The sequence below is a fragment of the Triturus cristatus genome, chromosome 8 (genome assembly GCF_964204655.1).
Source record: "Triturus cristatus chromosome 8, aTriCri1.1, whole genome shotgun sequence".
Lineage (NCBI taxonomy): Eukaryota > Metazoa > Chordata > Amphibia > Caudata > Salamandridae > Triturus > Triturus cristatus.
The window spans coordinates 1,699,716,532-1,699,739,657 of NC_140591.1; the positions used below are offsets into that span (position 1 = coordinate 1,699,716,532).

Below are 23,126 nucleotides of genomic sequence, written 5' to 3' on the forward strand. Positions count from 1 at the left end.
GGTTAAAATCATTGGCAAAGCCACCAGTGCACAAAGGCGAGACCTATTGGATTTGCCAGTGTTTGTTTTCATTGTATTGAAGGCAAACAAGAAAAGGTTGGCCCCTTTACGGCAGCAGTTACTTCGGATACTGCCCCTGTGCTCCGTGACCCGGAACAGGAAACAGGAATGAATCACCTTGAACATTCCTGGTACAAAGACTGTAATAGAGCTCACAGAGCATGCGCAGACGAGAGATACGGCAGGCTTGTGCCATACCACTAGCAATGCGCATGCGCAGACCAGACATATTGCAGCTTTGTGCCTGTGGCACTAGTGACGCGCATGCGCAGACATTGGCTGTCTGAATGGCTGAACAAGCTTGCGCAGTACAGACACGGAAGTGGCGTGGAACTGAAGCGGTCAGCACGCTCAGACCGGATATCCGGCCTCCATGACCCTCCGAAAATAGCGGCTGCTAGGCGCGTGGTGAGGTAGGCTCTGTGTTTGGGGGCAGTTCCGGTTGTGGACGGCGGCAGTTCAGGTTGTGGATGGGGGCAGAGGGGGACAGTTAATGTTGTGGATACGGGGGTAGTTCAGATTGTGGATAGGGGCAGAGGGGGCAGTTCAAGTTGTGGAAGGGGGCAGAGGGAGGCAGTTCATGTGGATGGGGGGCAGTTCAGGCTGTAGATGGGGGTGCAGTTCAGGCTGTAGATGGGGGGCATTTCAGGCTGTGGATGGGGGGCAGTTCAGGTTGTGGATGGGGCAGTTCAGGTTGTGGATGGGGGGCAGAGGGGGCAGTTCAGGTTGTGGATGGGGGGCAGTTCAGGTTGTGGATGGGGGGCAGAGGGGGCAGTTCAGGCTGTGGATGGGGGCAGTTCAGGTTGTAGAGGGGGGCAGTTCAGGATGTGGATGGGGTTGTAGAGGGGGCAGTTCAGGTTGTGGATGGGGTTGTAGAGGGGGCGGGGTTGTAGAGGGGGCAGTTCAGGTTGTGGATGTGGGGCAGAGGGGGCAATTCAGGTTGTGGATGGGGGGCAGAGGGGGCAATTCAGGTTGTGGATGGGGGGGCAGAGGGGGCAATTCAGGTTGTGGATGGGGGGCAGAGGGGGGCAGTTCAGGCTGTGGATGGGGGCAGTTCAGGCTGTGGATGGGGCAGAGGGGGGCAGTTCAGGTTGTGGATAGGGGCAGAGGGGGGCAGTGGATTGTTGTTCCTGGCCCTTTTGGCATGTTCACCCCTAAAGTTTTTTGCGTTTATCCTGGCCTTTTCCCCTATGTAGTGTTAGTAGTTTTAGGCCTCTAAATGTAGTGCATTTATATAGAGCTCCGCACCCCCCCGAAAGGGTCTCTCGGGCGCTGTGCACATACCGCTGTGGAACCCTTCCTGGCTTTTCCCTGTGAAGTGCCCACTCCTGGGCACCCCCAAGGTGAAGCCAGGCATCCTAGCGCTGTTGGGCCGTTGTGGAGATGAAGCAAGCTATTGCCCAGAGTTGCAGAGTGGGACCCATGATTAGAATAGGCACAGAGGCGAGAATTATCGGGTCCGGGGAAATAGAGCCCAAGACCCGCCGAGGCGGGAATTGAACCCTGGTCCGGACCAGACCTCTGCATCAGGGTCTGCCGCTCTAACCATTGAGCCACACTTCTCCACTCTAGGCACTTTAACACTCTGTCCCAGTGTAAAGTGCGTGCGCCCTGTGTTACATTGAATGAGACTGACCTGCCCTGCCATAGGAATGCATGGGGAATGTGTGTGTCCATGGTAGTTCCAGATAAGTGGGGAGTGCAGAGTCGAGTTTGGTATGTGCGAACTCGTGAGAGTGAATGCTGCGCGATGATGTGTGCGGCGTTACTGTGTCTAGTGTAGAAGTGCCACTTCTAGAAGCTGGCATGTCTGTGTAATAAATGTGAAGTGACTGTCTGGCTTGTGATTGGCTGGTGTGTCTGTCTCCAGGAGTCAGGATGGGTCTGCCCCGGTGGTGGGTGGAGAGATCTGCATGTTGATGGCAGGGAGGAGTACACCTGGGACCTGAATGGGGCTGGGCCTTCCCTTCACAATGCTGGCTCCACCCCCTGTGGTGCGTCTAATGTCCCTGGCCTGTCCTGTGACAAGAGAGGGGAGCTGAGCAAAACAAAGTGCTCCTGAACCAGTTGTATCTGGTTCTCCCCTTGCCCTACAGTTGCAGAACAAAGGAAAATGCTGTATAAAAGAAGGGGCTGTGACCCCATGAAAATGTTCTTGTTTGTGGACTTGAATCTACGTGGTTGCAGTTGATTGACGGCGGGTGCCCACCCCGCATGTTTCGCGGGTGCCCACCCCGCTGTTGTGCCGCTGATGTTCTGGTTGCGGGCGCCCACCCCGCGATTCACCGCCACGGCCCGGGAAGAGGAGCGCTGGAAGCAGAAGTCCGGCCATTCGCCTGGTTGTGGGCGGGGCCGGCGACGCAAGCCGGAGCCTCGCGGGCTCCATTTCCACTCCCCCCCCCCCCCCCCCTGGCCGGGGAGAAGCCACGCAGAGCCTCGCGGGCTCTTTACTGCAGGACCCGGTTGCCGGTGTACGGGGCTCTCATAGTGAGAAGAGAGCCCCGCGGATTCCCTGCGCCAGCCAGTGAGGAGTCCCGAGTCCCGCACGGGGACCTGGGTGAAGAGCACTCCAGGACGAGAGGAGTCCTCCCCCCGCCAAGAGCTGGTGAGTTGCAACAGCTAAGTGGGGGGACGCTAGGCGCATTGCTGGTGCCGAGGGCGGTGCAATGGTAGCAGTGGTGCTGACTGGTCCCGCAAGAGAGCGGGGCACTCCAACGAAGGGGGCATGTTTGCGTAAGGGCCCAGAGGGGCCCATGCTTTCCCGCATGGCGATGACTTCAGCTGCTCCACTTGCAGAGGGCAGCTGCACCGATGGGCTAATTTGATTAAAGGGGCCCTAGTGGGGGTCCCCAGGTACTGTGGTGCCAGTTCTTTATTTTCTTCACAGCGGCGCCGCAGTTGCGGGCCGCTGCAATGAGGGGGCTATATTATTTTAACAGTCCCTGAGAGGGACAGAAGCGGCACAGTGGTGCCAGGCCTCATTTGGAGATTCACAGCTGCCCAGCAAGTAGTGGGCAGCTGCAACGTTTAGGTTGTTCTTTGGGTGCATGGTTGTTGAGTTAGGAGTGAGATGCACTCCTCTGCCCCAGTACTTTCCCAGCTGTGCAGCACTTAGTGCCAGCTGCAGCGTTTAGGTTTGCGCATGGGCCAATTGGATTCCGCTGCTAGGCAGTGTGCCTTGACTTTGGGACATAGGGCATCTAAGTCCCAGGGAGATGGCCAGTTGACCAGGGGGACTGTTAGGATTGTAGGGCGCCAGGCCCTAATGTGATTTTGGTGCAAGGAAATGTAATGTGTGTAGTATGTTTTACGCACCCGGTGTTATACCTCTAAATGTATTTTATGATTATGAGGTTGTTTTGCATATCATGGTTTATGCTAGTAAGATTATGTGTGTGATTTATGTCCCTAATGTGAGTTGCGCTTAGGAGGTTAGGGTCTAATGTGTTTAGACTCGTGAGAGGGTTGCATAATGTGTTTTTGTTGGTGAGGTTGGCGCAGAATGTAATTTGCGCCGGATGTGATACTGTGTATAATGTAGTTTGTTACATCACTGATGCTAGGTACAGTGATTTCCAGTGGTTGCAGGTTGTACGTTTATGATCTGCTTAACTTTTACTAAGTTCGCTTTGTGATGGTTCTGACAGTGGTCCATGTGGCCCTGTCATGTGTACATAATCCCTTGTAAATATTGCCCAGTGCCAGTTGTGTGATTACTATTCTAATGTGTTATGATAATACAAAGGCTATTTTTATATATAACCTTGTGTGGAGTTCTTTTTGTGGTGTGCCTGGGATGTTGTTGCTGCGTGCGTGCGCAAATGCTTTACACATTGCCACCGGGATAGGCCTGGCTGCTCGTGCCAAGCTACCAAGTAGGTGAGCAGGGTTTATCTTTGGCGTGTAATTCCCTCGCCCTGACTAGAGTGGTGGTTTCTGCCTGGCTTTGACGCAAGCCTTAGCCAACCATACATCCCATTTCTAACAATGGCTTTTCTGCGACATTGATTAGAGCTCCGTAAAGCAGTGCGTCAATACCGGTGCTCAGGTGATTGAGGCCCCACCCACCGGAGGGAAAGACCGCAGTGGAGAGTTGAATGGCGTCCGTTTTGGAATGCGGAGCAGATACGAGAACGGAATTGCCGAGAGCGTGTCCTGAGGTTCGCTTGGAGAGCCCAACTCGAGTGCTGCATCCCTGGGATGGAGGATCCGAGCGACATAGATGTCATGGAAGACCAAGGACTGAAGGGCTGCAGCTCGGGACGGGTAAGCGCGTGAAATGAGCTGTGAAACCCGGCAGTTTGTGTATTCGGCAGTTTGTGGATTCAGAGGTCTTCTGAGCCTTGTGGTTCTAACTTAAACAGCAGTCTAAAATAATATCGCCACGGCCAATTGTAAGAATTGATGCCCGGGGAGCCACTTTGATAGACACTGAGCCTGCTGTGGGGGCTCAAAGTCACAGAAATCCCTCGCCCACGCGCCTGATGGCACTGATGCTGTTTGCTAGCGCCCAGGGGGGCCTACTTCCTCGCTCGCAGCACCCGCCCACGCGCGTCCCGCAAAGCCCGGGCCAAGGGCAGGCCCGTCCTTGTCCGTCACTGCCAGGAGGTGGCAGGGCTGGGCCACCCCTCTTTGCTTCTTCGTAAGGGCTACATGGACGATCATTGTCTTATGCTATTGAATTCCCTCCATGGATTTCTGTTCAGCTATAAAATAAGTGAGTTTGAGACTGTGGGATTAATATATAGTCTGTGAGAGCCTTGGAATTTGGGTTTTATAGTGCCTGTTAAAAGACAAATAAGTTTACATTGTGTGCTGTATACATTGCTGTTATTGAGAACTGGCTGACCCTCTCTCACAGGTTTTTAACACCTGAACACCTGATATTGATTAATATTGGATTATAGCTACATTAGTTTATAATATATTAGCCTTTGTATTTAGCTATAAATAACCAATTTAGCTATTACCAGGGGAATTTATGGCCAAGAGAAAGCAACCAATGAAAGGCCTCAGAGAGGGTGTAGCAACCACTACCTTGGATTCATATCTGTCCAGAGCTGCCAATGCCCTGTCCAATGAAATCGCCCTAACAGAACGTAGACTCTCACTGGAGCAGACTAGCCGGCAGGTAAGCCCATCAATACCAACGGCTTTACTACATACTGTGCTAAGTGGGTCTACGCCACTAACAATGATCAACTCCCCCCTGATTGAGGAGACAGAAGGCAACCAAGAGGAGGGATCCACTTTATTTGTTCCACCAGTAAAAAAGAAAAGAGTTGGAGACAGGAAAACTGCTCCCCAGGGAAAAAAACAAACTGTGTTAACTATCGAAGAGCAAATTAATGTGGGTCTGGGTCAAATTGTCAACAGCCTCTCTTTGAAAATCGAAGAACTTATGAAACGGCACCTTGGCCCTATTCTTACCAGGCTGGATAAACTTGAATCACTTATACTCCCGGCAAACAAAGGTTTTAGTACTACCTCTTTGGTATGCACGGGTATAGCACAAAATGGGCATGCCAAGGTAAATGGATGTAACAGTCAACCACAAAATACTGGGGGGACAATTATTGGTAGTAATCCAAGGGTGCCAGAGGATTCACAGCAATCCTCTAGAGATAATAGGTAGAACCTAAGTTGTAGAGATCCGCAAGGAATGACTGGTCAACCAATAAATGGCTTAGCCCAAGGAAATGCCCCAGATACAGCCCTAGCCATATGTAATTCACTTAGGGGGGCACCTGCAAAGACAAGACAGATGTATGGGACTGAAATCACCGAGCCGAGAGTGTCCAAGCCCAATAGCCAGGTGAATCCGAACAACGATGTCCTACATCAATCAATCAAAGCATTTATATAGCGCACTACTCACCCAGAGGGTCTCAAGGCGCTAGGGGGGGGGCATCCGCTACTGCTCGAACAGCCAGGTCTTGATTTGCTTTCTGAAGGCGAGGTGGTCCTCGGTCAGGCGGAGGTGGGTCGGGAGGGAGTTCCAAGTCTTGGCGGCGAGGTAGGAGAAGGACCGTCCCCCTGTGGTGGCTCTTCGGATGCGGGGGACGGCGGCGAGGGCGTGGCCGGTCGATCGAAGCTGGCGTTTGGGAGCGTAAAAGTTGAGGCGGCTGTTGAGGTACCCTGGGCCTTGGTTGTGTAGGGCTTTGTGTGCGTGGGTGAGGAGACGGAAGGTGATTCTCTTGTTGACCGGGACCCAGTGCAGGTCTCTCAGGTGTCCGGAGATGTGGCTGCGACGGGGGATGTCCAGGGTGAGTCGTGCTGAGGCTACATTTACGCCCTGAGTCAGCTCCGCTCGTGATTGTCTTAGTAGGAGTCCCACATTATTGGAAAATAGCAAAGAGACAACAAGGGACCTAATTCATAAGGTAACACATTGGATGGGGAAAACCCAACCATATGGTCGTACTTTTGCCCCTCCTATCATCATGGCTAGAAGAGTGGGCCCGGTAGGGAAAAGCATAAGAAAAGATAGGAGTGGAGATTGCAGTGTGGTAAATGTAACTCATCCTGCCCATGCAAGTGCAATGTTACAAGGCCAGATAAGTGCCATTGTTGCCTCGGCTATACAGATATTCCCACTCTGCTATTTCTATCCAGAAGGGTCATTACAACCCAGGTTTGAGGGCAATAGATACACTCAGGCCCAAGGCAGGGTACCGCAAACTAATGAAGTTAGCCCTGTCAGGACCACACTAATTCCACTTTCAAATAGATTTGCTCCATTAAGGGACCTGGACAGTGTAGATTGACAGCAAATTCTTTCAGCGACCATAGTTGGTACAAGTCATTCAGTAAGAGTACAACCGATTGGTCTGCTAGAATCACTATATGACAAAGTGAGAGATCCCTTGGCATATATGCTTATGACATGGAACATTGCTGGTTTGAAGGCAAAAAAAGATGACTACCAGTGGTCAATGGTAATAAGGGAGGCCCACATCATTGCACTTCAAGAGACCTGGGATACTTCTGATTCTTTTATAATGGATGGCTTTGCCCCTTTTTTCAAATCTGCCTCACCCTCTATTGCTGGTAGAGCGAAGGGTGGTTTACTCACCCTAATTTCTCTTAAATTATCCTGTACCATTAAGGGTCTCCCCAGCTCATCGCCGCACATTCTAGCAGTAGAACTGACCTTTTTAAATGGGGAAACATTGGTGATTGTTAATTTCTATAACTCGTTTTGTAGAGATTCGAGAACATTTGACTGGTCTCGATGTCTTCTTAGAGGAACTTGCACAGGGGAGACATACTCCCTACAATCTAGTCATAATGGGGGATTTTAATATTCATCGATGTAAATTAAATTGTGTGATGGAGAGTGACCCTGATGAAGATTTACCACCAATGGTCCATTTTGAACATTCAAGGGAAGGCACCCATCTGGATAGTTTTTTAGAAAACAATAATTTATACTGTCTAGAGCCGGGGGAAGAAAAAGAGGCGATACCATCTTTCTTTGGTAGAGGTTGCAGTTCCACTATAGACTGTCGTAATTTCAGCCCCCATATATAAACCTATTCGGGAGGTTAGGGTGGTTCAAACCAGTTTTAGTGACCACAATCCTATTTGGTCTTTAGGGGCGGTGAGCCAAAAGCTTTGGCTAATGGGGTCTTTCAAACGACGGCCCAGGACCGAAAGATAAGATGGGAAAAAATTGTTCCGGCACTCTTTTTACATGAGCTATATACTGAGGGTAAAGAGGAAATTGAGCGTGGTATAAATACACACAGTGAGCCGACAGAAGTATTAGAGGCTTATGATCGATTAAGTAAGCTAATTGGTAATAAGCTAACAAGCAAAAAGTCTAAGGCAGGAGCATATGAGGCAAAGTGGTTCGACGCAGACTGTTCCAAAACTCATAAAGCCCTAATGGTTGCCCTAAAATGCATACCTAAAGACCCCAAACTGTTTAAATCATGTAGAAAAGATTATGATTTAGCTTTAAAATGTAGTAAGGCATCACTGAGGGCTCAGGTTTGGGATGATCTAACACAGGCGTGCTCACAAGCGGATAGTGCAAAGTTTTGGAAAGTGGTAAACGGCTCATTTTTTAAAGACAACAAAACAACAAAAGTAGAATGTGTAATCCCAGCTGACAGGTGGGTTGGCCACTTTCAACAAATCTACTCAGAGGTTGTTGCAGACCCTATAGGTCCCTTCTGGGCACCTAGCCCTTTACCCCTAGACCTGACTGTGGACATAAAAGAAGTTCAGAAAGCTATTGAGGGTATGTCCACCAGGAAAGCCCCCGGTCCTGATGGGATACCGGTAGACCTTTACAAGTCAGATGTGGGTGTATGGGTGAAAATTTTAACTGGAGTGTTTAATGCAGCCGTAAGGGCCGGTCAACCTCATTCATGGTCAACAGCGGTGCTTTTGCCAGTTTTTAAAAAAGGAGCCAGGGAAGACCCGGGATGTTATCGCCCAATTTCTTTATCTGACTCCGCAGCAAAGATCATGGGAAAAGTAATTTTAGACCGCTTAGCGACCTGGCTGGAAGAAAGGGATGTGTTATCAGAACTACAATTTGGTTTTCGTAAAGGGAGAGGCACAGTAGAGCAATGCATGAACCTACTCATGATTACCAGTAAATACACCCTAGCTAAAAAAGGACGTATGTCATTGGCTTTTATGGACTTCACGTCCGCCTTTGACAGGGTAAATAGGTCTAAGGTATGGCACTTATTAATAGATACTGGGATGGACATGGACGTAGTAAGTTCCTGCATTGATCCCATCTCAGTCTAACTGCCTCAGTGAGATATAACAAAGATGGCTCCCTACCTAATGCTTGGAAGGTCCAAAGAGGAGTACGGCACGGTTGCATCCTTGCCCAGGTCTTATTTACTTTGCATATTGTTGGACTTGGCCCTTCTGGCAGGTTCACCCCTGAACTTTTTGCTTTTATTGGTGACTTGGTGATAGTGGTTTTTGGTTTCTGCGCACTTTCCCTGTGTCCCAGGGTAAAGTGCGTGCGCCCTCTGAGTGCATGTGGTGAGATAGGCCTGCCCTCCCATAGGAATGCATGGGGAATGTATGTGTCCCTGGTAGTTCCTGATGCGTGGGGTGTGCAGGCTCGAGTTTGGTATGTGCGGACTCGTGTGATCGAATGCTTCGCAATGATGCGTGATTATGTCATGTGCGGAAGTGCCACTTCTAGGAGTTGGCAAGTTAGTGTAAAAGGTGTCTGGCGTGTGATTGGCTGGAGCTGGCTGGTGAGCCTGGCTCCAGGAGTCTGGTTGGGTCTGCCCCAGTGTGAGATTAGCATGCTGATGGCTGGGGAGGAGTGCACCTTGGACCTGAATAGGGCAGGCCTTTCCCCACACAATGCTGGCTCCACCCCCTGTGGTGCGACTGACGACCCTAGCCCTGCCAGTGGATAGAGTGAGGGGCTGAGCACATCAAGGGTGCTCCCCAACCAGCTGCGACTGGTTTTCCCCCTCACCCTGAACCCAGAACAAAGGGTTTTACTGTATAAAAATGGGTCTGTGTCCCCACAGAATCTGTTCTCTTGCTGATCCTAATTTGAGGGGGGGGCCTGCTGCTGCTGGGCGCCAGGAGAGACCGCCACTGGGGACTGCCTCCCTGCTGGAGGGCGCTGTGAGCTGGCCCCTGGGCCCAGTTCTTGCCCCCCTACTTCTGAAGACTTTGTTTCTGGACCCTCCCCATCCTAGCGCCTTGAAAGCGCTTCCTTTGTAGGGCGGAGCGCTGTGCTTTTGCCCCAGGAGGACTGCTGGGGGCCTGCAGCGCGAAGCTGCATCGTGGGGGAGCCTTCCCCGCCGCCTGGTGGCTTATTGAAATCTCGAGCGGGAGCCCACCCCGCGTTTTGCCGGTCCAGCGGGAGCCTACCCCGCTTTATGGGAATTTCGAAGGAAAACGGGAGCCTACCCCGTAACGCCGCCGCCGAGTCCCTGAGGGCCGCCGCGCTGCCCGCGGCGTCACGGAAACCAAAACCGGCAACCTCTGCTTAGGGGCGGGGCCGGAGGAGACGCGGAAGTGGCGCCGGCTGGAGCGGGACTCCCAGGAGGAAAAGGGAGAGCCCCGCGTAGCGCGTCGTTCGGCGGGACCAAACGAGTTAAAGACCCAGGCGGGAGCCTACCCCACGCTGGGCAGGACCGGGAAAGAAGTGTCGCCCTCGTGACCCAGGCGGGAGCCTACCCCGCGCTGGGACGAGCGGCGGAACAAGTCCCTCGGTGCCCAGGAGAGTGGTGCCGGCGTCCGGAGGCTTCCTGAGTCCCTGAGCGGGACTCCACCCCCAGCACTGCTGGTGACCGAGACCAGCGCCTTCATCCCGGTGAGTGGGGCTCTGGCCGGGAGAGTGCACAAAGCAGCCGAGGTGGTTGCTGAGCGCTGGTGCGCTCCCACGCGCCCCACAGCCAATTCAGAGCCTGCAAGGCTCAGGGGGGCATCTGTGCCATTAGAGAGTCCCCCGAGTGAGGACTCCACCGAGGGGAGTGTTCCCGAGCCCCGAGAGGCTCCAACGAGGCCCACATTGGTTCCCACATTGGATGTAAGAGCCCAGGGAGGCTCTAAACGTACAGGGGCATTTCTCTGGGTGAGAAGAGCGGCCCCACCTGCCAGAGGGTCGCTCCAACAGTTGGGGACATTGTTGTGAAAGAGTCCAGAGGGACTCCGACAGCGCATTTGTTTGATTGAGCCCACGAGGCTCCAATCAGGCGCATTCTTTAGGAGCCTAGAAGGCTCCCAGGGGGCATTTCTTTTGGCCATTTCGAGTCCAGAGGGACTCCAACGACGGGGCAGATAGTTGTACAGAGCCTAGAAGGCTCCAAGGGCGGACAAACTCGTGTTCAAGGCACAGTGGTGCCCCTGCTCCTTTTCCCAGCTGCCCAGCACTTAGTGGGCAGCTGCAACGTTTAGGTTGTGGCCTCTGCGTTTTGGTTTACGCTTTGCCCTGACTGCGTGCGCAGTCTTGCCCTGACTCTGCTGGACACAGGGTGTCCTAGCCCCGACAAAGCCAGTTGGCCTAGGGACTGCCACAGGTGGTGGCTTATGTGAGTTCTTGCGCAATTGTTCCTTTCCTGCACCTCTGAATGTGTTTTTATGCGTCATGTGCTTTGTTTTACACCTCTGAATGTTATGCATCATGTGTTTGTGCTTAGACCCCTATAGGTATTGTGATACTTCGGTGGTTGCTTTTCTCCTAGTACAGGTGGTGCTAGTGAGGTCCTAGTTCCCTGCGGGATATTTTCCTAAGGTGGTTAGGGTTGCGTAGGTGGTACTTACCTGATACCAGTAGGTACTGGTTGTGTGCTACATTTGCTATTTTGTACTACAGTATTTTTTATCCTATGTGCTAATTTCTACAAAGTGCTAATTCCTGACAGTGGTCCATGTGGCCCTGTCCCCTGTACATATAATCCCTTGTAAATTCTGCCCGTGCCTGTTGGCATATTGTAGAGTTTGTGTTTTTATCTAATGTGTTTTGGTAATACAAAGGCTATTTTCATATAATACCTTGTGTGGAGTTTCCTTTGTGGTAGGCCTTGGGTGTTGTTGCTGGGTGCGCGCGCAAACGCTTTACACATCGCCTCCGGGATAAGCCTGACTGCTCGTGCCAAGCTACCAAGGGGGTGAGCAGGGGTTATCTTTGGCGTGTAACTTCCTTGCCCTGACTAGAGTGGTGGTTTCTGCCTGACTTTGGCGCAAGCCTTAGCCAACCAGAAATCGCAATTTCTAACACATATTAATAATCTCGGGATGGTATTGTCCAACTCTTGCCTAGACATTCCTAGAGTAGGTTCTAAATCTATTCCGTTACAAAAGGGTGTGGTGATGGACGGAGCATCAGAACCAATCAAACACTCGCACCCAGTCAACAGATCTGGGTTTGATCCATCACCGTTCTTTAGCCCACTCTGCCACCCCAGTTCAGACATGGCCATATGCAAATCAGTCTGACCCTGTGCCTCATGGGAACAGTCCAGCCCGAACTGCCAAGCCATGTTTTCCCTAGACTGGAAACAAGCTTCCTAGGACCGGTTTCTGGCATTTCAGCCGTCTTCAGCCAGGCTTGCTTGAATCCAGTGGCAAAGTGAGCAAATCTGACATAGTTGGCAGCCTGAGTCTTAAAGCCTTAAATACGCTAGCCAATTGAACATAAAAGAGCCAATGACTTGTAGGGATACCGGCGCTACCCTGGAGAACATCAAAGCCCTTTATCCCATCTTCACCCACTAGGTCTCCTAATGTCATAATTCCGAGCTCTTTCCAAATCCGAAGATTTCTATCTAAACCCCTCCCCCAAAATAAACTAGAATTACTGAGGTGGAGATACGCATGTATTTAGGGGATTTTAGAGAGCCTAGATATAGCTCTCCAAACACCCCATACTCCTTCCAAGATCTTAAAACGAGGTCTTTTATAGTATCTACGATCGACTTCACACATCAAAAGACCTTGTGCTTTTCTTCCAACTAATAACTCGTAAATAGACGGTGGCATCTGTAGATCGCTATCCCCTAATTATAAGATTGTGTAAACTGAAAGAGGATGGACATTTCAGCTAACAAACATGACCAATGATATATCCTTAAATTAGGTAGGGTGAGCCCACCCCTATCCCTCGGGAGTGACAATAGATTAGTGGAGCGTCTGATTTTCCCATACTGCCAAATAAACCTTATAAAAATTGATTCTAGCCGTTTGATAATTTTTTCCTCGACTAAAAGAGGTATAGCACGGAAAAAATATAATATTTTTGGGAACATTGTCATTTTGAGGACATTTACCCTCCCAATCAATGATAGATGTAAAACATCAATTCTTTTCAGATCGGTTTCAATCAATTTTCCAAGTGGGATAAAATTCTCCTCCACAATCCTATCAACTGATGCATTAATTCTCTAACTCCCAAATAAATTGCAGAGTCCATAAATCTGGAGTCAGATTTGACCATATTTGCCCTGCATATAATTTGTGTTTTTGATTCATTTAGCAAATAACCAGATTTATGACCAAATATTTTGGCCAAGTGGGCCAGAACGCCAAGTGCCTGTTGAGGGATCGTAGTGATCACTGCCAAATCATCTGCATACGCCATAATCTTATTTTCATAGCCATTACATATCACAGGACTTATCATAGGGCTCGCTAAGATCTCCCGAATAAGAGGGTCGATATAAAGGGCGAAGAGGATAGGGGAGCAAGGGCAGCCTTGACGCGTACCTCTACTAATAAAGATTTTTTCCGAACACTCACCCATAACCACAATCCGCGCGACTGGATCAACATACATTGCTCTCAAAGCTTTAATACAATTCTTGCCGAAACCCCTGCCAGTTAAAATCTGCCAAAGAAGGTCCCACCCAACACGATCAAAGGCTTTCTCTGCGTCGAGCAGGATCATGGCCATCTCTCCCCCTACCGCGGACTGAACATCAAATAGAGCAATTGCCCTCCTATTGTGGTCTGTAGTACCACGCCCAGGTACAAATCCATGCTGCCATGGGGAGACGAGATCGCCTATGATCCTGCCCAACCTCTTAGCCCAGATTTTAGAATATAACTTCGTGTCTGTATTGATTAACGAAATTGGGCGATAAGAACCCGGCTTCTCACTAGGTTTCCCCTTCTTATGAAATACCACTATATTGGTTTCCTTCCATGATTCCGGAACCACTCCTGTACCAATTATCCCGTTGAAAAGATCGATGAGGAGCGGGGTGATCTCTGCCTCAAAGCATTTATAGACCTCCAAGGGAATCCCATCCGGGCCTGCTGCCTTGCCCAAAGCTGACTCATGCAAGGCAGCCGCTATTTCACTCTCACAGATATCCCTCTCTAACTCTTCCTTTGCCGAGTCTCCTAAACGCGGGCCATCATCAACAACCTCTTCACTCTGAGAGTCCTTTGATTTTCCCTCCAAATAAAGATTTTGATAAAAATTCTTGAAAACCTGGAGGATCTCCGTGGGATCTGTATATTCTATACCATTTTCTTCAATCTTGGAAATAATATTTTTAGCCTTCCCCTGCCGAATTTGTAAAGCTAAAATTCTGCCTGCCAGTTCGCTCGTTTCATAGCGTTTAGCCCTAGATGAGTGGTATTCGGACATCGCTCTGTGTCGCCAACTTCTGTAGTTCAGCTCTAGCTACCAGTAATAACCTATAACTCTCGTTGCTAACCCGACCTTGTGCGATAATAGAGGTGTGTTGTTCCTCTGCAGCAGACAGTTTCCTAACACTATTTTCCACCTTACTCCTATCTTCCTTTCTAAGCCTTGCTGCACAGCTTATCGTTTCGCCTCTAAAAGATGCCTTGAATGCCTCCCATACACCATTTCGTGATGTGCTATATCTATTAGCATCGAAGAAGTCAACCACCCATTTCCTAATATGACCAATGAAACGATTATCCGACAATAGCCTCCTTTCGAAAGTCCATCTTGTCCGAGTCTTTCCTACCTCTACCATTTGTACTACTAATACCAGTGGATTATGATCCGACAAGAACTTCGGAAGTTTAATAATTCCTACCCTATTAATTTCTGAGGATGATATAAAGAAATAATCCAGTTTTGAATATTTTTGGAATGGGTTTGAAAAATATGTAAAACCAGATTTTAAAGGTTCCTTGGCGCCCCACACATCTACCGACCCATGTGAGCTAATGAGGGCTTTTATAGCCCTAAAGACTATCGGTTTCCATCCGGAATAAGCTACGTTACTGGCCCAATCAGCCGAGATATTCAAATCCCCACAGAATATTATAGGGGTTAACCAATTTACGAGCTCCATTTCCAAAAAATCGAAGATCTCAGGATCATCACAATTTGAACCATAAACAGCACACAGTGTGAAGCCTTTTCCCAACGCCACCAAAAGCCATCTCCCGCTACTATCAGCTTTGATCCGCCTACCACCACCCATAGAAGTTCTAGCTAGAACAGCAACCCCTCTAATTGTTGATGATTGTGTTGTACATGCTAACAACTCAAAGCCATTTAAATGCATAAGACTCCTTCGAGCCCAGGGAAGAACTCCAGGGGGTAGAAAATAACTATTTACGAAAACTCTTGGCTGCTCCCCCTAGCATTCCACCTTTTATCATCCATGAGGAACTAAGACAGGGCTACTTGACAGACAAAATTGCTGCAGCACCCCTTATATGGTGGCTAAATATTTGGTCGAAAGAAACCAAATCTAAACCAGACCATCTTAGAAGATTGTATGAGTTTGGATGGAGCCATGGTAATCCCGTGGTTAAACTATATTTCACAGCAGCTTTCAACTCTTGGGCAACCTGAGCTATTTAAGAATCCTAGGAAGCTGCAACCTGAAAGTGTGAACAATTTTAAAACTCAATTTCTCACTAGGAGGCAATTAGATAGAGAAACAAAAGAACTTATGAAACCTTCGTGTAGATATTTTATGATTTTAAGTCCTGGCATTTTAAGTCAACCATTTTGGTCTTTTGTAAATAACCTGCACCACCACTTTATTTTATCTAGGTTTAGATTTAGTTGTATTCATTGGCTCCTAACTGTACCTAAAGGCTTCTCAAAGTTAGGCTCTCTGCAACCATGCGCATATGACAACTTTTCTGAACAAGATATTTTGCACTTTATGTTCTTCTGTGGCTTTTATACTGAACTGAGAGTTAAATATATTCTACCACTTTTTAAAGATTGCTGTTTTGCACAAGTTAGGCCAGCACTGACCTACCTACAAATGCTTTCTTCCCCCTTCGTTTGTTATGGGGTTGCATGTTTTCTGTCAAGGGCGATCCGTAAACGAAATAATATGGTGGGCTTACATTCATGATTTAGGTCATTAGAAAATGTCTGCCATTTGTGTCTCTATAACTTTCTCTATTTTAACTTACAACTTCAATGTCTTTTAAAAAAAAAATGTAACATGTACTTTTATGGCCATCATGTGGCCGAATAAAGATTGAATTGAACTGAACATTGGTGATCAGCGGTGGGATTAGGACTTGCATTTGCGCAGTCCCACAGCGACAACTGGCTGCACTGCAAAGCTCTGCATTTGAGATAGTCACATAGAAAGGGATTATTGTGTCTAAGTTTGTTTTAAATGTCATTTCTTTGAAAATGTGTTTCTTGTGCTCTATGAGTTGGGTGTCCTAACAAGAACAGCAACCAGAGAATCTGAAGGAGTATTGTACTGCCCTTGTGCAGATTGATATTTATGGGGTTGGCCTACAGTGGCAACCTAATTGGCATGGAGTAACTAGCTAGGGAGGGTAGATTAGCACCTAAGTGCAGTTTTTTTTCTTTTTCGTTTTCTGGTATCCCCAGGAGGGTGGGATCCAGAGGTGGCAGCGATTGGTAGTCCAGTGCAAGAAGTCCCATTCCCGGTTCCCAGAGTATGATACCTGGTTGGCAGTTTGAGGTACAGGTTGTGTTTCAGGGCCAGTAAGATGCTGTCTCACCAGTATTGGGGGGAGTGTGAATGAATGTTGTGTTGCACTGGACGATTGAGTGTTAAATGGTGTTAAAATGTTCTTCAGTCTCTTGTTTAAAGAATAAAACATACTTAAATCTGATTAGTCCAACAAAATATTTTTTGTTGCTCGTTTATCTTCTCCTGTTAAAAAGCATTAGCAAAACAATAGGCGTGTTTTTTTTGTAAGCGCGTGGTCATTGTGTCAAAAGGCTGTATGCATTTGCCAAAGCTAACAGAGAGGTCCCCAGATACTGGTCAGGTGGCACGCTATGTGAAGTAAACAAACCAGCGATTGGTGAATTCTTGAATTAATCCCTGCCACTGGGAATCACTCGGGCTGCATCCCATCTAGTCATATTCTATGCACCATGCTTCCTCTGATTGGACCTAGATATATGCAAATCAGCCTTGGTCCTGTCTCAGTAATAACAGTAAAGGCTCAACTGCCAAGCCTAGGCCCCCTGTGAACCAGAACATGCTTAATACTGTGCAATGGACAGGGTTCTAGATCACATCCATAGTTACACAGGCCACACGTCTTGGAAAGCATTCCTGTGTATGCAGCCTTGGCCACTCTGATTTTCATCCCACTTAAAGCACTGCCTCTGACACTACTGCAGCACAACTAGGAGTCCCAATTTTACCCAGTCCTGATTTCCTAGCCTCTTCAAGGCTATGCCCATGCAGTGCTTAATTTGTATAAAAAAAATAGGTGCCAGAGGGGGGCCGCTGCAGCACACACCACCCATTGCGCTGTCGCTGTCTCACCAACACAACTACTGACCATCGCACTTCTACAAGTGTGACAATTCATGACATTCCTTGCCTGCAAACCTATAAGAATGGCTTGGACAGCAGGTTTTTAGTAATTTTTTATGTATATTCAATTAATAAACAACCGTTCATCTCTGAAAATGAGAGACAGCGCTACCACGTGGCAGACTGTCATACGTGCCGATGTTAACAATTAGCTGCTGGTGCTCAGCACCAGAACCCCCTGGCTCAAATTATGCATGTGTCCATACATGCCCTTTTCCCGAGCCACTTTTAATTGCTCCATGTGTAACGAGGAGGCAGAAGACACAGTTCCCTATTGCCAAGGTTATAACCCAGTTTCCATCTGAGTCAGAGTTGGTAGTGGCTCAGTAATGGGAATCTGTTGGGACCATAGGAAGGAGCCAGTGTCCCACTACCACCCCCACCCTCCCTTCTCAGGCACTGGACATTTACTGTATATAGTTTTACATTATTGTTATTTAAACTCCGTTTCGGTATTTATCATCTAGTTTTCAACTGCATTGCAGCTTGAGGCACACCTTCTATAGATCTTTGAAATATAGCCTTTTCTCTCAAACTAACCTACTAAAAGCGAAGTCAGCAACAAGGTTCCCTAAAGGTAAAAGTGTTTTAGGTATTGACTACCAGATATTGCAAGCTGTCTCATTGCAAAATTCCATTTTGTGGGCTCACCAAAAAGTTACATTTGGCTTGCAACTGTCAGTTGCTTTCCATTGGTTGGCTTTATTGTCACTCTTATTTCCTTGCTTCTTATTCTATGGCTTGCCTTCCTCTTCTTGTGTTTGTCCCTCCCCTGTAGCATAGTCTTTTTACCATCCTGTTGATTGTCAGGCTTATTTCCTTCCACTTCTTTCTTTTAGGAACTACTTTTACTTTCTTTTTGGTTAGCACTCCATGTGAGTGCATGTGACCTATAGCTTTATCCTCCTCTGGGTTCTCCCCTGCTAAATATGCACCCCTGAACCATGTATCTGAAAGAAACAGGTTAGTTAGATTCCTCACCTTAGAATATCCCCAGGCGTCAGACTGGATCCGGAAGATTTTTCGTCAGTAATACCCCTTGCGCGTCGCTAGGCGTCGTCTGCGGCTCCGCGTCCGTCGTCGGCGTCGTGCGCCGGAATGACGTCGTCGGAGTACTTAGACGCCGCCCTCGCGCGCTGACGTCAGTTCTTCTTTTTTCTGCGCCAGTAAGCGCCGATCCGGGAGAGCTACCCGACTCTGGTGCCGGTAGGATGCCTGGTTTCAAGGCCTGCGACGACTTTCACCGACTGATGTCGGTGACCGATCATCACCGCCGGTGCCTGTACTGCTTGGGCCTCGACCACGACGTGGCGTCGTGCTCCGGTTGTATGGCCCTGACCTCGAAAGCTAGGCGGGAGCGGCCCCGCAAGCTTCTCCAGCTTCGCCACTCGGCTCCGCGCTGCTCTCGATCCCGGTCCAGGAGGAGGTCCAAGGATCGGTCGCGGAGCCGCACTCGACATCGTCACTCGTCTGGTTCGAAGTCTTCGGGTAAGTCGAGGCACTCCAAGAAGCGACACCGCTCTTCGGACTCCCCTCGCCGGTCGCGCGACTCGGCCGAGGGTCCGGGTGGTTCCACGGAGCCGCGCAAGTCCCCATACCCGACGGTCCCTGGGACTGACGCGACGCCGGCGGAGGTCAGTGCCTTCCTCTCGGCCATGAGGAGCCTGGCCCCGCTGGCGCGGCTTCGGACCCCGCGGACTCGACTGGGCGACCTCGCGTGCCGGCGGCTCCGGCGCCGTTGGAGGCTCCGGCCCCAACGCCGCAGGTCCCCGAGGGGCCCGAGCCTGGGCCCCCGTCGACGCCGGTCGACCTCGTTACGCCTCCTCTGCCGACACCGATACCACCGCCGGCTCCGGTCGACGTCGATCCCCGGCTCAGCCCCTGTCCGGTCCCGACGCCGATGCGGCGCCGCCCGACGCCGCATCCGACGCTGCTAGAGACACATATTGTCTATCGACCGGCTCCGATCGTTCCTCCTGTTTACCAGGAATCGGATGACGGGGGCGAATAGGAGGGGTCTGACGACCCTATGGCCTTTCAGGGCCAACTTGCACAGGACTGGGCAGATGAACTGGGGGAGGCCAGTGGTTTGGATACCTCACCGGACACTGGATTCATCTCTCCTCCGACTGTGGCTTCGGAGGAGGGTGCAGCTTTTTCTGTGGTGCTGCGCAAGGCGGCCGAAGCCCTTGGGCTTGAGCTGCCTGCCATGGCTGTGAGGACTAACATCCTCACTGAGGTGCTTCAGTCTGCCGCATGCTCCACTGATCCTCTGCTGCAATTCAATTCGGCCCTCACTGACGTTCTGCAGGGCACTTGGTCCAAGCCCTCCACAGTCCCTCCTGGGGATAGGAACGTTGCCAGGCGCCACCGCCCTGCTCCGGGCGACCCCAGTTTTCTGTCCCAACACCCCACCCCCGAGAGTCTGGTTATCCAGGCCTCTACCTCCCAATCCTCCTTCCCGTCCGCTCCTCCGGACCGGGATTCCAAGAGACTGGAACAGTTTGGTAAGAAGCTGTTCTCCTCGCTCAGTTTGGGCCTGCGGTCTTTGAACACCGCCTGTCTCTTGGACCGTTATTCCCACTCTCTGTGGGATGCGGTGGAGGACGTGCTGCTACTGTGCCCGGAGGAGGCCCAGGCGCGGCTTTCCTCGGCTCTGGCCGATGGGAGAGATGCAGCACGCCATGCAATCCGATGTGGACTCGACACTACGGACTCGCTGGGTAGGGCGATTTCTACCACGGTGGCGCTTCGACGTCACACCTGGCTGCGGTCCACGTCCTTTTCAGGGGATGTCCAGAGCACCCTCATGGACATGCCTTTTGATGGCGCTCGCATTTTTGGTGAGAAAGCGGACAGTGCGCTGGCTCGCTTCAAGGACTCCCGGGCTACGGCCACGTCCTTGGGCCTCTCGGCCCCGCGGCCACAAACTTCCGCTTTTCGCTCCTTTCGTGGCCAAGGAAGGGGCACCTCCTCACGTCCGCCTAGCCACCGGCCGCAGAACCAGCCTGCACGCGGACGTGGTTTCCGCCGAGGCGGTACTGGAGGACAACGCGGTCAGTCCACATCCACCCCGGCAGTATCCGCCTCAAAGCCTTCCTAGTCCGAGCTTTCAGGCCCATTCCACGCCAGTGGGAGGCCTGGTTCGCCATCACCTGCTCCACTGGCGTACCATTACTTCGGACAGGTGGGTGCTGCAAATCGTCGGAAGGGGCTACTCCCTCCCCTTCGAGACGACCCCTCCAGCCATGCCACCGCAGCACCACCGTATCTCGGAGGATCATTTGAATCTTCTGCGAGAGGAAGTTTCGGCCCTCTTGGCCAAAGAGGCCGTCGAGCGCGTTCCGAGCCCAGAAGTAGGTCGTGGTTGTTATTCCCACTACTTTCTGGTTCCCAAGAAGGACAAAGGGGGCCTACGCCCTATCTTGGACCTCCGGAACGTCAATGCCTTCCTCCGGAAGGAACGGTTCAAAATGTTAACTTTGGCTCAGGTTCTAGCTGCCCTCGACCCTGGAGACTGGATGGTAGCGTTGGACTTGCAGGACGCATATTTCCACATCCCCGTCCTGCCGGCCCACCGGCGTTACCTGCGGTTCACGGTGGGTCAGGAGCACTTTCAGTTCACCGTGCTCCCCTTCGGCCTTACCAGTGCTCCTCGGGTGTTCACGAAAGTGATGGCGGTGGTCGCAGCTCATCTGCGCAGATCAGGGGTTCCAGTCTTCCCCTATCTCGACGACTGGTTGTTGAAGGCGGGCTCGCCCCAGGCAGTCGTCTCCCACCTACAGACTACGGCGGATCTCCTGCATTTGCTGGGGTTTTCCATCAACGTGCCGAAGTCACACCTGAGCCACTCTCAGAAGCTCCTTTTCATCGGAGCGGTTCTCGATTCGGCGCAGTTCCGGGTTCATCCCCCGGAACAGTGGGTCCGGGATATACAGGCCCTGATTCCCATCTTTCGGCCTCAATCCTGGGTTTCGGTCAGGCTAGTGTTGCGGCTTCTGGGGCTGATGGCCTCCTGCATCCTACTAGTTCATCACGCCAGGCGGCGCATGCAGGCTCTGCAGTGGGACCTGAAGTTTCAGTGGGCCCAGCATCACGGCAACCTGTCCGACCATGTCTTGATCTCGGAGGGCACTGCACAGCAGTTGCAGTGGTGGCTCACGGACCGCGATTGGGTCGCGGGCAAGAGCCTCTCCCTACCCCTACCGGAGCATGTCGTAGTGACGGATGCGTCCCTCCTGGGATGGGGTGGCCATATGGGAGAGGCAGAGATCAGAGGCCTCTGGTCTCCGGCGGAGTCTCGCCTCCACATCAACTTGTTGGAGCTGAGAGCGATCCGACTTGCACTAAAAGCCTTCCTTCCCTCTGTCCGGGGAAGTGTTGTGCAGGTGTTCACGGACAACACCACCGCCATGTGGTATTGCAACAAACAGGGCGGGGTGGGGTCGTGGACCCTTTGTCAGGAGGCCCTGCGCCTCTGGACATGGCTGGAACACCAGGGCATCACCCTGGTGGTTCAACATCTGGCGGGCTCTGAACGCCAGAGCAGACTAACTCAGCCGCCGGTGCATGATGGATCACGAATGGCGTCTGAACTCCGAGGTGGCGCAAGGTCTCTTTCAGCAGTGGGGAGAGCCTTGGTTAGATCTATTCGCCACCGACGAGAACGCGTAATGTCAGCAGTTCTGCTCGTTGGAATTTCCAAGGCGGCACTCGCTCGGCGACGCTTTTCGTCGCGAGTGGAGTTGCGGTCTGTTGTACGCCTTTCCGCCTATACCACTTCTGCCCAGAGTGCTGAAGAAGATCAGGCGCGACCGGGCCCAAGTCATCTTGGTGGCTCCGGATTGGGCACGAAGGTACTGGTATGCCGAGCTACTCAGTATGTTGACCGATCCTCCGATACGTCTGCCCCTTCGGGAGGATCTTCTGTCGCAGCAGCAGGGGACGGTCCTCCACCCGAACCTGTCCAGCCTCCACCTCCATGCGTGGAGATTGAGCGGCGGCAGTTGATGCCATTTGACTTGCCTCCTGAAGTCTGTGATATCATTCTGGCAGCCAGGCGTCCCTCCACAAAGACGGTATACGCCTGCCGGTGGAACAAATTTGTGGCATGGTGCACAGCAAAGGCTGTGGATTCCCTTTCCGCCCCTCTTTCTGAGGCTCTCCTCTTTCTTCTTTCTTTGGCCCGGCAGGGCTCTGCCCTGGGCACCTTGAAAGGTTATCTTGCTGCCCTCTCTGCCTTCTTACGGCTTCCTGATCAGCCCTCTCTTTTCAAGTCCCCTGTAGTGTCACGCTTTTTTAAAGGCATTACTCACACGTTGCCTCCTGTCCCTTTCGTAATGCCTCAGTGGGACTTGAATCTTGTCTTAACATTCCTGATGTGCGCTCCCTTTGAGCCTCTTCACAATTGTCCTCTTCGTCTTCTAACTCTTAAGACTGCTTTCCTGGTAGCCATCACCTCGGCTAGACGGGTGAGTGAGCTCCAGGCTCTATCGTCCAAGCCTCCTTTTCTATCTGTTCATCCGGACAAGGTTGTCCTTCGGCCTCGTCCTTCCTTTCTACCGAAAGTGATGACCCCCTTTTATCTTGGGCAATCTGTCACCTTGCCCACCTTCTTTCCGCCTCCGCATCCTTCCAAAGAGGAAGAGAGGCTCCACCGTCTGGACCCAAAACGTGCGCTCTCCTTTTATTTGGACCGCACAAAACAGTTCCGAGTGGACGACCAGCTTTTCGTTGGTTACGTGGGTGCAAAGAAGAGAAAAGCTGTGCACAAACGGACCATCTCCCGGTGGGTCGTTT

At 51.0% G+C, this 23,126-nt stretch overlaps 1 protein-coding gene across 5 annotated transcripts in view; it reads left to right on the forward strand.

Annotated features, from left to right (window-relative positions):
* Nucleotides 1-349: 349 nt before the first annotated feature.
* LOC146808642 (uncharacterized) overlaps nucleotides 350-23,126 on the forward strand; it is a 119,615-nt gene continuing 96,838 nt past the window's right edge. For 2 of the 5 annotated variants that reach the window (XM_085623680.1, XM_085623681.1), the window contains exons 1-2: nucleotides 425-473; nucleotides 4,073-4,326. The gene's annotated coding sequence lies outside the window, so the exon portion shown is untranslated. Of the gene's footprint in view, nucleotides 474-4,072; nucleotides 4,327-23,126 lie in introns of all 5 variants that reach the window. The other 3 variants (XM_085623677.1, XM_085623679.1, XM_085623678.1) reach the window with 2 other exon arrangements.